Here is a 16,468-nt window from a genome sequence, read left to right as displayed (position 1 = left end):
AATATGCAAACTGGGCTCAGAATCATGCTAGAGACATCATACGCGTATGATGTCTTTTGTGTCAAAATGACTTCATATTGGTTGTGCTTGTAGCTGATAGTGTATACATGAGTATCATATGCTTGGATTTGAGTTTGGATCCCATTTGGTCATGTTTTGGCCAGTTTAGTCCAGATCAGGCTCTTGGCAAAATTTTGAAAGGGAATTGGATTTTATGATCCAAATTGGATAAAACTTGGTGGTTCACCTTCAAATGGCATGTAGATCACTTCTGTTTGGTGGTTGAAGCCCTGAGGTGCCAAAATCACATAGTGAGACATCATACGCGTATGATGTCTTTTTGTGTATTTTTGGACCAAATTTCTCTATAAGCTTGGATTTGGCTTTAGATAGGCTTATTCAGTGGATTTATGAATTTTGGATAGATTTTGGGCTAAAAATGGCTCTGGAGACATCATACGCGTATGATGTCTTTTTCATCAATTTTTCATGGGATTGATTCTGTGGACTCCCCATGTACTAGTGAAGGACTGTCTCTACTCAAATCTTGGTTTGGACTTGAGTATGTTGGATTTGGGCTAAAATAGGCTTTGGATGAAGGATTTTCCCTCAATTGGGCTAATGGGGTGATCCACTTGACCAAATGGTTCCAAACTTCATATGTAGCATGTATTAGATATATATAATGGATGTATGATGTCAAATGAGCAGTTTTGGCTCTGTAAGTGCAAATAGACATCATACGCGTATGATGTCTTTTGTGTCAAAATGGTTCTTTTTGGTTCCAGATAGCTTATAGAAGTGTTAATCAACAATCCTACAAAGTTTCAATGAGTTTGGAGTTATTTTGACAAAATTAGGACCAAAAATCAATTTTATGGCCTACTTTGCGTCTTTTTGGTTTTCCTTGGGTTTTCTAACTCCAATTCTCATGATACTTGGTTCATAGGATGTGATTAACATGTGGAATGAGGCTATGCACTCAAATGTTGAAATGGATGTGAAAATCATGCTGTGAGACATCATACGCGTATGATGTCTTTTCTTGAAATGTTGGTCTTTTTGTGCAAAGAATGCTTTGTGCTAGTGCCCTAAGCCCTGCTAACTAGTTTTCAAGTTAAAAAGTCATTAGTTTAGCTAAAAAGCCCCCTTATAGGCATTTCAGTCTCCAAAGTCGTCTTTTTGCCTTGGAGTTGAATTTCTTCAACTTTTCTTCTCGAGAGTTGCATTTCCAGCTGATTGGATATGTTGTGAAGCCACCTATTTGGTTGAACTTGACTTTGGCTCACCGTTCTCCATCTTTCTCCATTTGGTTGCCCGAAAGCGTCTTTTTCACCATCGATAAGTGAATCAGCTTTCTTTTGGGTTTTGCTTGCAAACATAAGTCATCCATGTATATTTGAAGCTGCTTGTGAAGTTTCATGTCATTTGGTCGTCAATTTTAGCCGTTATGCCAAAATGACGCTTTGTGTGTCCGCCGCCGAATCGGTTGTTCCGAACCACTTTTGGTGATCCAAACCCGGAGATACTCCATGGTTGCATTGCCCTCGATGTTGTTAAGCTTCCTGAGAAGTTTTGTGTCGTTTCGACAACTTTTTTCTGTTTGCCTCTTGCAGGCTCTGTTGACCTAGGGTTTTTCAAGTCGTTCTTTCTCGAGCTTTGAGTGTTAGAAACCCATCTTCTATGTTAGGGTAACCCACCTCTAAGTTCTTGCAAGGTTTGGTTAGTCGGTTGTGCCCCTACCTAGCGTTCCTCCCCATTCCCCGTCTGCTCTTGTTTCTTGGTTTTGGTCAGTTTTCGCGACAAAAGTTAACGATAAGCATCAAAAGCTTATGGCAACGAGTCTACCTCTCATGTCTGGTGTCCTCTGAGCTCTCGTAGCAATCGTAGAAGGCGGTAGAAGGTCGGATGCTCCTGTGTGCTCTTTGCTCTCTCCAAGAAGGTAATAGTGGAAATGAGCTTGAAAGTGATGTGAAAAATACTTAACTTCGGACTTCCCGGATCACTTGTTACCAAATTTGACATGTGCTGCTATCTCGTCGTGAAATGCACTTTAGGATTTGAAATTTCTCAATTTGGACTCTGTTTGACCTGTTTCTGAGAAATCTGTCCACTTTGCCAAAATTCTGTCATTTCGGGCTTTCCGCAACTTTTTCAAAATTGTACCCAATTTTTACCATGGGTTGCCCTTGTCATTAGGACCATCACCGTCTATTCTTTTCTTTTTTCCGATCTCATTTCACCTGCTTTTTTATTTTTCTTTTACTTTTATCAAGAAAATCATAAAAAATAAAGGAAAATAGCAAATTGAAGCCAAAAAATTCCAACATACACGATAAATAGCTGGTAACCCTATGTATATGAATATACACTTATTTGTGATTTCTGGACTTGGATTACCACTTTTTTTCACTTTTTTGCTCCAAAAACACTCTTATTTAGTGATATTTACACGTCTAGAGACCCAAATTCATCATTTGATCTCTTCTTGTTGCAAAACAAGGTATATAAGGGCATAAATATTATCAATATCCGCAATCAAACATAAAAATTGCAAAATTATGTAAGACACTGCCCTTGTAATATAATTTTTGTTTTTCTTTGTTTTTGGCGCATGTAGCTGCTTTGTAACTCCTGTATACCTGTATACCTCCCCCCCTCCTAGTCTGAGTCCTCCCGGACGACTATGAAGTGTCTGTGGGCGAAGCATTGTAGTTGTTTTGGTCATAAGTTACCAATGCAATTGCAGAGCGATGATAGAACAGTCTTTCCAATAAAGCTGCTCTTTGTTTGATTGAAGGATTGGTGGTCGGGTTTTGGGTTGGTGATACTTCGGTAGTAGAATCAGTAGATGGATTCATCTTTACCTTGTTGTTCTTTTGCACAATCCAAATCTGCTTCCGCTTCGCTTGTGCTTGCCACAAACTCTTTGTGACCCAAACCTGCTTTGTTTTTTGTGTTGATTTCCTCGCCTTGAAATACCTAGGAGTTTCCGTTGATTGTACTGAAGGGAGTTCCTGTTTACAAATCCTTGGGATCCAAATTTGCTTGCTATAGCTTTGTGCCGTCATGAACTTCTTTGGAATCCAGATCTGTTTCACTGTCCTTGATTGTCTGGAATCACTCTGTTGTCTGGTATTGAAGACTCTGTTTTCCACCTTTGTGTTCTCTGGCACAACCTTTTTTGGTCTCCATACCAACTTTGACTCCGTTTTTTCCCAAGGTTGAGCTGTTATATTATTGCTTGTTTTCCTTATCCACTGTTGAGAATTCCTCGTCGAAGAGTAATCCGGTTGTATAGAAACTTTTGGCTGCCATTGCTTCTTCTTTTTCTCTGGTTGTTGTTTACCTTTGTTCTTGGATTCTTCCTTTGGAGTTGTCTCTGATCCTTTGGTGAACTTAACTGATTGACTTTCACCTTCGTATTTGATAAACACTGATTTAGAACTCCAGTCAATCATTGCATTGTATTGCTTCTGCCATGGTTGTCCTAGCAATATTGGATGTTGTGTAGCTTGGTCTTCAACCACGTAAAACATATGCGGATACACATACTGGTTAATCTGTATATGTAAAACTGTGCATCCGACAGTTTTGATTGAATTCTCAGAGTAACTCTTTAACTCTTGCTTGGCAGTTTGTAGTTTAGTGTCATTTGTCAATTGTCTATACAAACTGAGTGAAAGTAGGTTATCTTGAGCTCCTGAATCCAATAGTGCTCTGGCTTAGATTTGGTTGGTTCCTACTTTGCATTCAATGATGGGTTCTTCTTTGTCATTATCCATTTCTGTTATACTGACTGCGTTTATTCGTATTGCTCTTTCATTGCGCTATTTCTGACGCAGTAGTCTTCTTTTCTCCATTTTTTCCTTCGCCTCGGCTTGCGCTTCCTCCACAATCATTTTCTTTTTCTGGACACGCAACTTTTCTTGATGTATTTTGAGAAGCATGTCTTGGGTTAGCGGCAAAAGATACTTTTTCACTCTGCATCCACTAATCCAATTGGGCATTTCTTCTCCGTCTAATGTAGCAAGCTTGACGGCTCCACTTGGTGATAGATCTTTAATCACCAGAGGTCCCATCCCTCGCTTTTTAAGCTTCTTAGCATGCTGTTTCAGAGTGTAAACGAGGACATAGTCCCCAACCTTAAACTCTTTAGTCCTCTCATGCTTATCAAAAAATTCCTTTTGTCGCCTTTTCTGAGCGTAGATAGAAGCTACTGCTTTTAGGCGAAGCTCATCTAGCTTTTCCAGGTCATCTATTCTATCAGAAAGCTCGTGCCCTGTCCACTCTAGATCCTTAGCCACCCTTAAGGTTGAAATCAAGAATTCTATTGGTAAGATAGCATTTAGCCCAAAAACCATGTTATATGGGGTCGTTCCTATTGATGTTTTATATGCTACCCTATATGCCCATAATGTTGAATGCAACTTCTGGTCCCAGTCAGTTCTCGACTCAGATACAATCTTCGTGAGGACCGTGCATATGGTTTTGTTTGTTGCTTCAGCTTGTCCGTTTGCTTGTGGATGATACGGGGCTGATTTCTTATGGATTACCATGAATTCATCTAGAAGGATCTCTATCACTTCATTTACAAAATGTGTGCCTCGATCACTCACAATTTCTATTGGCAATCCATATCGTACAAAGACGTATTCATACATAAATTGTGCCGTGGTCCTGGCATCTGCTTTTTGAGTTGCCTTTGCTTCGACCCACTTTGTTAGATAGTCTGTAGCCACAATGATGTATTGTGCATGAGTCTTATATGCAGGAGGTGAAATGGGTCCGACATAATCAATCCCCCATTTTGCAAAAGCTCTTGCCCCCATCATTCGTCTAAGCGGCATATCATCTCTTTTAAGTGGTACTTTGGTCCGCTGACAATCATCACACCGTTTAACGTATTCCTCAGCGTCCATATGTAATGTTGGCCACCATATTCCTACGGCTAAGACAAGTTTTGTTGTCTTATCACCTGAGAAATGGCCTCCACCTACTCCTCCATGAGCTTGCTCTAGGATTATCACATACTCAGACTCTGATGCGCAAATCCTAAGCTGGTTGTCTTTACCTCTCTTATAGAGTTGATCTCCTATTAAAGCGTAATCTCTAGCTTCTGTCTCTACAGATTTCTGACGAGCTTTTGACGTTCCTTCTGGGAAAGTTCTATTTGTGAGATATTCAACAATATACTGACTCCATTCTAGAGCGATCATTATCTGATATAATGTCGAATACTCTGCTGGCGGTTTTGATGAACATACAATACATACAGTGACATATTCATGTACGCTTTCTTTCATTGCTGGCCAATAGACTCCCAATTGTAACAAATTCGTATATGTGTTCCTTCTTGAACAGTGAAATGCACATTACTGAACATGTGCTTCGCGCAGATATATATTATATTCCTCAGGATTGATGCATAGTCGTAAAACATGATCATTTCCCAATTGATACAACCTTCCTGCAACCAATTGAAGATTCTTGGATTGCTAAATAGCAATATGTTTCTCGTTGTATTCTCTTCTATCGAACTCTCCTCCATAGGTTAATAGGTTAACGACATTTTGAGACCACTTCGGTATCATTTCTATGTTGAACAAGTACACGTCTGGCATGTCGTCATCTACTCCTATAGGGTTTTCTCCATTCGTCAATTGCGAAAGATGATCAGCTCTAAGATGTGTTTTTCCTTTCTTTACTACTACCGTGAAGTCAAATTCCAGTAAGATAATGAACCATCTCACTATTCTCCCGGTATTGCATTGTTTATTCACTAGGTAGAGCAAGGCTTGGTGATCCGTAAAAAACACAAACTTGTTGGCTAGAAGATAATGCCGAAATTTCTTCACAGCATATATCATTCCTAATCCCTCTCGCTCTGTTGTGGTGTAATTCTTCTCTGCATTGTTGAGCTGTCGACTGGTGTAACAGATAGGAAAATCCATGTTTCCTTCTTCTGGCTGAGCCAAAATGCATCCTATTGCATATGCCGAAGCATCTATATGCACATGGAATATCTTGTCCCAATCTGGTGATTTCAAGACTGGAGCAGTAATGAGTGCCTCTTTCAATTTCTTGAACGATTCCTCACACTCCTCTGTCCATTCAAAGTTCACTATTAGCCTGTAAAGTGGTTGGCCTATTATAGCGTACATGTAAATGAATCGTCTATAATATCCGCAATGTCCCATAAAGCTCTGTACTTGTTTCACATTGGTTGGTCTAGGCATATCCACTATAACTTTTATCTTCTCTAAATCCGTGGATATTCCGTTTTGTGAGACAATATGTCCCAAAATTCTGCCCTGTCGGACCATAAACACACATTTCTCAGGATTGAGACAAATGCGATATGTCCTACATTTCTCAAATACTTTTCTTAGGTGTTCTAGATGCTCATCTCTCAAAAGAGAATGTACACATAAGTCATCCATGTATATTTCTAGAAACAACCTTAAGTATTCTTTGAAAGCATGCGCCATCAGCCTCTGGAAGGTTGCGGGAGCATTGGTTAGACCAAAAGGCATAACCCTATAAGCATAAATTCCCCACTCCGTTGCAAAATTTGTTTTATGTTGATCTTCCAGTGCTATGGCTAGCTGGTTATATCCTGAAAAACCATCAAGAAAAGAGTATGCTGTTTTCCCTGATACACGCTCTAGAACATGATCAATTATTGGCAGGGGATAATTGTCCCTGATTGTTGCAGCATTCACTTTCTTTAAGTTGACACACACTCGGAGTTTTCCGTTCTTCTTGGGTACTACCACAATCGGAGATACCCAATCGGTGTGTTCAATCTCGTAATTGAATTCAGCTTCCATTAGCTTATCTATCTCTTCTTTGATTCGCTTAGCAAACGTATCATTATATGTGTATGGTCTCTGTCTGCTAGGCTTTGCGTCTTGTTTCAGTGGGATTGTGTGTTGGCATATCGATGGGTCAACTCCCTTTAAGTACTTATAAGACCATGCAAACACATCCCTATACTCTCTGAGAAGACTCAAAAGTCTCTCTTCCTCGCCTGGAGACAAATCTGTGGCTAGATCAACTTTTTTTGCATCCTCCGGTCCGTCATAAGATTCGTTCTCCTTTCTCTCTCGAATAGGTTGGGTTAATACCACCTTCCTATCCTCTATTGTGAATTTCCTATAGTGAGAGGGAACATCCATGTTTTCCTTGATTTTGGCGTTTTCGTCCTCTCCACTCTCAATTTCTGTCGTCCAAACTTCTTTCAGAGTTTTCTTGAGCTCTCTGTACTTGTTTCTACGTTCTAGCTTGGACTCCGTGTGTTCTCTGTTGCGCTTGTTCTTTTTTGATTTTTTTGTTTCTGTTTTCGTTCCATTCCTTTGAACTTGATTTCTTGAGCCTTTTTTATTTTTTCGTAAGCTCTTTTGATCATTGCCTCTCATTCTTCCAGAAACCTTGTCCTTAACACAATCTTCCGCCTTTACTAGCATTAGGAATTGATTTTTTCCTCTTATTCTAGGCATCGGATTGGTTCTAACCCCCTTTGTTTTTCTCTTTGCTCTATAGCGTTTCTGGCGTTGTTTAGTTTGGTTCGGAAAATCATAAAATCGGACATCCGTTATAGTTTCTTCGTTCCCGCTTGAATTGTCCGTTGACTCGTTGTCTGCTTCATTTCCCCACTCAGGATGATCGGGAATGTCATGAAACAACTCCTCTTCATGTTCCTTTTCCAGTGTATCGTTCTTTTCAGTTTCTTTTTCGAGTACAGTTCTCAACATGAAGTACGGAACCACATCGTACCCGTCCTTGTCGCAAAATTTCATTGTGGGACCATCCGGAATTGCACAAACATCTAGGGTTGCTAGAATGTGTGTCCATTCTAATGGTTCAAGCGTGTCCTCTGGAAAGGGTTCTCCTATATAAGCTTCGTCTTCGATAGCCCTTTCTAAAACACATTCTTCTCGTTTCAGAATTCCACATTGTGAAGCTCCACACATCCATAACTCCTTGGGTTTACCTAACCAAGCTGGAAATTCGGATCCCGCCAAAGTAGCTGAATCAAACTCCTCCACCGGTGTTTGGTTCACATCTTTGTAGCCATGGTCTTTCAGGTTCACACGTGTAGTGGTTTCCATATTTCTTAGGTATATGTGATCGTAGCCCCAATCCTGGACCATTTTCAACTGTCTCATGAATGGTCTTCCCAGTATGATATCATAGTTATTCTCCTTGCCAAAATCGACAATAGCAAAAGTATGTTCGTATTCAATGCCGCAAGAAGTCACTACGACTTTCTCTAATAACCCCATAGGTTTCTCCATGTGTCCATATGCTAATTGGAGTTTCAACCTAGTCTTCCTTATTGCTGGTTTTCCCCATTTTTTCCAGATTTCTTTCGTAGCAATGGCTACCCCAGCTCCACTGTCTAGTATTGCCATCTTGTTAACTCCTTGGAATTCAACTGCTAAGGTTGTATTCCCCTCTTCACCTTCGCAATACTCTCCGACCTTGTTTAAGGGTATAGGCTTAGCGTTCTTTTGTGGTTTACTCAGCTCTTGTATACCCTCTTGCAGTCTCGATGTTGGGTCTTTTACCCCAAATTTCTCCAAGCATTTTCCTACAGTGGTCCACATCTGTGGTCTTAATCTCAAAAGCTCAGCTAGAGTGATAGTGCATGTCACTGGTGTTGACAAGATCTCTATCAATCCTTGCGAGTCCATGACTTTTTCTGATGAGATTCTTCGTGAGGGAAGTGCTCTAGTCTCGGATTTTGCTTCATACTCTCCTAAGTATGAAGGTAAGGTATTCAATGAATGAGGTTTGCTCTCCATTGTTCTAACAGAGCCCCCATCTCCCCAGTAAGATTGCAGATCCAAGTCCACTTGAGATCCTGCCTCAAATTCCACTATGGGAGGATTCCTGATGTCCTTTTCCCAATTTGTCTGATTAGCTTGGCAACTTAGCTCGTTTGCAAATTTTGCCTCTCTTCATCAGAAGCACTTGTAATTGTTGGTATTCCAACATTCCCAATCATGCCCCATGGTTCTGGTTGTTTGGGTTCTTCTGGTGGGTAATACACAATTCGAGACATGTGTGCACCAGATTCTTCATAATAGGCTTGAACAGGCACTAGGGCTTGTTCTTCCTGATTCTCTAAGGTTGGTGCATATCTAATGCCTACTGGTCTTGCTCCTGGTAAAGGTGGTTGTTGTCCCAATACCGGTTGCGGTCTTTCTATCTCCATAGGTCCTGGTACATTTCCCGTTGGGTATCGAGGTACTGGATGTACCTGAGGTGGTGCTAATTGAGCCGAAGGTGCATACTGACGCTCCCTTACATACCCTTTGTTGTAATAGCACTCCTCTGTTGGATGATTTGTCCATTTTTGCTCAATAGCACACCATTTCAGTGGTTTTGGCAATGGTTTTTGGGATGGTGCCATCCTTTTTAGAGCATCTTATATCATTTGCTCTACATTTGGCATGGTTGTTGTTTGAACATTGTTTTTAGTGGTAGTCTCGCTCGCTACGGAGGAAGAGCTACTGGATGCGAAATCTGTATCCGCTGACACCTCTCCATAAACCGTACAGTTATCCACTAAGTACAATGCTTCTCTCGTCACTTGCTCGAAACTTGTACAAGCTTTCAAGTGCAAGTCCTTCTTGAGAGTGTCGTTCCTCAGTCCCTCAATAAAGAGAACAGATAGTCTGTCATCTTGTGGTCGTTCACGTACTGGACATCTCTCAATGTATTGTTTGAAGCGAAGTGAAGCTTCCTTCACTTTTTCGTGTTCTCTCTGTTTAAAAGCATATATTTGTGAGACCGTATTGTGCTTAATCCCTCGTTTTGAGAATTCCTCAGCAAACTCTCTTAGCAAATGGTCAATGTCATGGAATCCCCCTATGTTCAGTGGTTGAAACCATGTCAATGCCGTACCTTCTAGAGTAAGACCAAATCCCTCGTATTGTGTATGGAAATCTGTTATCTACTCAGCTCTTAAGACTTGCTTAAAGAGTGACACATGGGCATACGGATCTCCTGAACCACTATACTTCTTTGGCATACACCTCGCTACTTGAGATGGTCTCATACGTCTATGGTCTGCTACCAATCTCATTGCTCCTGTGTCCCGGCTAAAGCTTTCTCTAGCATCATGGACTTCATGGGTTACCCTTGTCGGTTCCCCTGCCCTGAATCTACTACTAGGAGGTAAATGTGATGGTTCCGCTTCGAACCTTGGACCTGGAGTGGTATATGTGCTCACTCTCAGTAGCCCCCTTATGCTCTGTCCACTCACAAAATTCAGTTTGAACTCTGTTTGAGCAAGTTATGGCTAATTTAGGCTTTTCTTGGTAATTTTCCGCTTTTAACTTGTTTTGGGTCAATTGTGATCCAAATGGGATGAAACTTGAAATATAACCTCTAGACAGCTATTACAATGGATCTGTGTTGGCAAAGTAGCAAAATATGTCCAAAATTAGGTCAAAGACATCATACGCGTATAATGTCTTTTTCATCAATTTGGGTCAAAACTTGATATTTATGCTTTCTACAGTGCTTGTAACAATCTTGTCAGGTCAGATATCAAAAATAAGCAGTGGATGTGCCAAAAGACATTATACGCGTATGATGTCTTTTGTCCCAGATTTTGACTATTTTTGGTTTTAAGCCTTCTCCAATGTTTATAATTGAGTTTCAAGTGTTTTTGTCAGGTTTGAATGTAAAAACAAGATCTGAATCCAAACTTTCCTATTCTTTGCGTTTCTTGGACTCCGACTTGTCTTTTTGGGTTTCTTTGAGTGTTAATGCTCTTGATTTAAGTTGAAATTAGGGTATAACCCCCCTTTTGAACACTCTGGTAAAGTCAAAAATTTTGTTTTGGTCTCTGTTTGGTCATACGCGTATGATGTCTAAAGTTGCGGATTTCTAGTTTTTTGGCACAGAATCCTTCCTAAAGCTTTCTCAAGTGCTCAGCAACTCCCAGATACACAGAAAATTTCTCTGAATTTTGTTTATTGCAAGTTTCACTACTAACTCGACGGCTTAGTGATCTAACATGCAATCAACCATATCAAGCAAATACTCTAATGATTACTAGCTCTAGATCAGGATCAAATGAAGTCCTACCTAGGCTATTCCTAATCATAAAATGGGTTTGGTAATTGTGACTTTAAAGATATCCACTGTCACTCATGGACTAGCAAATTCTTCTTCTATCAACAACTACTCAACACCAACAAAACAACAAACAAATCTAAGCTAAACTAAAAATACTGTCAACACGGAAGACCCAGGAATACCCCACTTCCTAGTATCTCTTGAGATCTTCGGAGTCCACCACTCCTAGATCTTTTCTAACTAAAGTATACAAAGTAGTTTATACGACTCACCTCGTAGGATTAGTCTAAGGTCACCTACTTAGGGCTCTCGTCCCCGGCAGCGGCGCCAAATGTTAAGGCGGTTACGCCGCTAGCGGAAGCTAAATAGCGAGAACTCAACCAACAACAGAATTTGTCAGACGAGGACGGAGCTTGACCCGCAGGCGCATGGAAACAACTAGGTGGGTGTCAAATCACCTACTCGACCTTCTAATGACAATCACTACTAAGGAAATCAAATCTAAGTTCTAGAATACGCAAGTGACTGAAATCCGTACTACGAACGAATGCTATACGAAACAGGATCTAGAATCATCGAATCGATCTCAAAATCAAGGGGAAGTCTATACACTAGGTAAGAACAACACCCTAAAGACTTGAACTGCAAAATCAACCTATAACCACTCCGTGCGGTAAACGCGTATGAAGACAGGCCGAAAAATACAGGTGATCGAAACTTGACCCCGATGGTACTAATGTGTAGCTCTACTCGTTGTGGTTCTATAGATATGCTGCATGCTCTATTCCGACACACGAGTTGGAAGAAAACTCACACCGAAGCTCGTAGGAACTTACCACACATAGAAGCCGATAGCGCGCACTCTTGGTATCAGTGCGTAGCTCTCGCCGTTGCTAACACAATGGTGGTGTCGCTTCTCCAATGGCGGCTCCGTAGCTCGCGTAGCAAGTAGATAAGACTCTCTCTCACTCTCTCAGACACAGTCACGGCGCTCAAAAACTCACTTTGATTAAAACTGAATCTTTTTAGGCTACAAAAACTTTGGCTTATATACCTCAGCCTTGGAGGTGAGAACATCTCTAACTAATTACGTCAACAAGTGAAATTACTTCGGGATTACAAGCTGGAAACTCAATTGAGTCCCGTTACTTAATGAATGGCTCAATTCAAAATCAATGTCGGAAAGACATTTATTACAATCAATGGTTACAAAAATGATGAGTGTGAGCAAAAATGTGGGTGTGATCCTCTGCTGGCTCAACAATGGCCTTATTTCTGCACTCTCTTACAGGAATTAAAGATTCCAAAATCAGCTGACGAGATGTTTTTAAAATGAAGCACATTCAGCATGCTGGTGAATGGATTACTGCATGATAATGGGAGCCAAGGTAGAGGTGTTACTCTACATAAAGTGGCAAAGCTATTAAATGTTCATCCAAGGAATTTATATTCAGCTTTGGGTAGACTTGATAGTGATCCTCTGTCAAGTACGCTGAGGTTCGACTTATGCAAAAGGACGTCTGGAAATGCTGGGTCCTTATCGGAGGAATTGAAGCAGACAATTATTACATTTTGGATAGAGCACAGTAGGGTGTCTCCAAACAAGAAAGATATTTGTCAAAAACGATTGGGTAGAAAACATTATCAAGAGCATCCCATACACTTACTAGATGAATCTCAGGTAAACATGTCTCATTCTTACAATGAATAACTCTCAAGTGAAACATCTCACTCTTATGAATAGCTACCCATTGCGTGTTATGGAGTTGTGTACATCCTACTATATGTGATATTTAGCCAAGTAATGTGTCAAGATAGTCCATTGTCTCTACATATGCTATTATGTGTGCTATATTTCACAAGTGTAGCCCAATGTCCCTGTCTATGCTATAAGTGTGCCATGTAAAAGGACTCTATTGTAGTAAGATAGCAACATGTGTGCTATACAATAAAGGTGTGTGTAAGAATAGCACAATGTTCTTGTCTATGATATGATGTGTGGTATGTGAAAGAGCTATATTACATATTGAGAGCACTATGTGTGCCATATAGCGTTAGTGTGTGTAATAAGAGGCCAATGTCCCTATCTATGCTATTATGTCATAGTATTTCTTACAGTATGAGTGCTATATAGCATATCTATGTGTAATAATAGCCCGATGGTCCTGTCTATGCTATTATGTGTGCCATGTAGCAGGACTCTATCAGAGTATGACAACATCATGTCTGCTATATAGCAATAGCACAATATACCTATCTATGGTATTATGTGTGCTATCAGATTTTATAATATTATGAGAGCACTATGTGTGCTACATAGCAGATGTTAGTGTAATAGTAGCATGGTATCCATGTCTATGCTATTATGTGTGCTATGCAGAGTGTGATATGTGTAATAATAGCACAATATCCCTGTCTATGCTCTTTTGTGTGTTATGTAGAAGAACTGTGTTATAATATGAGAGCACTATGTGTGCTATATAGCAGACGTGTGTGATGTGTGTGTAATAACAACTAAAAATCCCTATCTATGCTATTATGTGTTATATAACAAAATTGAGCATGTAATGAAAGCTGAGTTATCTATCTATGCTATTATCTGTGCTATGTAGCATAGCTATGTGTATTATACCAATGCATCTGTAGCTATGCTATTATGTGTGATATATAGCAAAATGTAATTCTAATGCATTTTTTTTTCAAGCAGATAAAGTATTTCTTGAAGTTTAAAGATAGCCACCCACATGTGACAATTGGGCAAAGGTCCTTTGAGAAGCTGAAGCCTTGGTTCGTGCGAAAGTTGAAAGATCGAAATACTTGCTGTTGTGTTTATCATATCAAACTGATGTATCTCAAAGATGCATTTAATGTTATGCGCTCATCTGCTTTGGTTTTCATGGGAGGTCATGTACATGTAAATGCAATGTTTGCAAATCAGATGGGGTGAATGCAGAATGTCTTGCCATTGAGCACTCCTTTTCAGGGATCACAAAGTTGTGGAAATCATGCGTATGTACAAAGGCTGAGGGGGATATGTTCCATAAACACACCTGCTTGATGGGCCAATGCAAAAACTATGGTGTGGAAAAGCTCAGCCTTTGTCCACGAGAACTTGCAGAGATGACAAGGACAGTTCCACTGCAAGTCTTCGAGGACATTAAAGTTCAAACTAAGCATGGTCTAAGTAAGAGAAAGATGTTGTCACTCAAACAGGTGGCTTTAAGTGAGCTGACAGGGAGGATAAAAGACGACATCAAAATCTTCATGGAGCACAATTTCACTTACAAATGGCAGGCACATCAATACAGAGAATGTTTGAAGGTGTTTCCTTCAGATACCATTATATCTGTAGTAGACTTTGCTGAAAATTACTCGTTCAAAGAGAAAAATGAAGTACAATCCATGCATTTGCATACAGATCAATGCACCATCCTTGTTCACATAAAGTACATGCGTACATGCGTGACAATGAAGATGACAGTATTATCAAGCATATGCATTTCTACATCTCTGATGATAGGCAACATGATACGCTATTTGTCCAACATTGTTTTCTTCTTTGTGATCAGTGGCTTAAAGACCAGGGGCTGAATTTCAAGAAGCACTGGGTGTGGTCAGATGATGGAGCCTCGCAATTCAAGGCTGCAAGGCCATTTTACTTTGTTGCTAGATATTACCAACTAATAGGTACAGAGATGACATGGAATTTTTTTGGCTCCGGCCATGGCAAGTGGGAGCATGATGGCACTGGCGCTGTGATAAAGAGAGCCCTTAAACATGAAAAACTCAAGAGTAATGGAGTTGTTCTTAGGCAAGCTGTAGACGTGGTTGCATTTTTGACGAGAACAATGTCCAATGCTGCATGTAGCTCTTATGCACAATCCACTAAAGCAGGTCCTACTATAAACATGAAATTTTGGCTAGTAAAAGAGACAGAAGTGGACAGGCTCTAATCTATGGGGTTGTGAGAGAGTACCAGGATCTCGATCACTCCATTGCATTTCAGGATTTTGTCATCATGATCCTACTCAATTAAGGACCAGGCGGCTTTCTTGTTTTTGTGATGCTTGCATGAAGGGCCATTGGAGGACTTGTTCCAACAAATCATATGCAGGCAAGTGGACACATAAGGCATTGAAACCACTCTCTGAGGTAGCAGAAGAGATTGAGGTACCAGAAGATGAAGCTGCAATGTTTGAGGGATCCCAGGATATGGTGAGTGAGTATCTCATTGAAGGTGATAACTTTGCAGTCAATGCAGACGCTGGCAATGCAGAAGGTGTAGAGTTCTTTCTTTTGAGATGTACAAAGAGAAAATGGATGACAGATTGCATCTTAAGAGATAAGTGGAAAAGAAAATGTGATAAAAACACTTATGTTGTCACAGGGTGTTATTATCAACAGCAAGAGGGGGACCCAAATCACTACACTCTACTTGATGATAGGGGAGTTACTAACCTGTACTCTCACCTTGTTCGGGAAATCAAGTTTGACATGCCTTTGGTAGATGCTACCTCAAAGACATATTATTTATCTCCGGGACTACATGAAACCATTTACAATTCCATGCCCTATGAAGCAGCATGATACCTATTTAACAGGCTTATATTATGTTCTATATAGCCTTCACCATTCAATACCTCCTTACACATGTCCATTGTGCTATGTATCACATAGCACACAACCACACGGAGCACATAGCATAGAATCACACACATTTCAGATAATGAGGTTACTATTGTGAACATGTTGCACCTTGAAAAAATTTAGCCAAGATATTTGTCGGAAACGATTGGGAATAAAACATTATCAAGAGCATCCCATTCACTTTCTTGATGAATCTCAGGTAAACATGTCTCATTCTTACAATCATCTCACTCTTATGAATAGCTACCCATTGGGTGTTATGGAGTTGTGTACATGCTACTATATGTGATATGTAGCCAAGTAATGTGTCAAGATAGTCCATTGTCTCTACCTAGGCTATTATGTGTGCTATATTGTACAAGTGTGTGTAATAATAGCCCAATGTCCCTGTCTATGCTATAAAAGGACTCTATTGTAGTAAGATAGCAACATGTGTGCTATACAGTAAAAGTGTGTGTATCACATAGCACAATGTTCCTGTCTATGATATGATGTGTGGTATGTGAAAGAGCTATATTACATATTGAGAGCACTATGTGTGCCATATAGCGTAAGTGTGTGTAATAAGAGGCCAATCTCACTATCTATGCTATTATGTCATAGTATTTCTTGTAGTATGAGTGCTATATAGCATAACTATGTGTAATAATAGCCCGATGGTCCTGTCTATGCTATTATGTGTGCCATGTAGCAGGACTCTATCAGAGTATAACAACATCATATC

The sequence above is a fragment of the Adiantum capillus-veneris genome, chromosome 3 (assembly GCF_014529385.1).
Source record: "Adiantum capillus-veneris isolate H3 chromosome 3, ASM1452938v2, whole genome shotgun sequence".
Classification (NCBI taxonomy): domain Eukaryota; kingdom Viridiplantae; phylum Streptophyta; class Polypodiopsida; order Polypodiales; family Pteridaceae; genus Adiantum; species Adiantum capillus-veneris.
Note: the sequence above shows the minus strand (reverse complement) of the source record.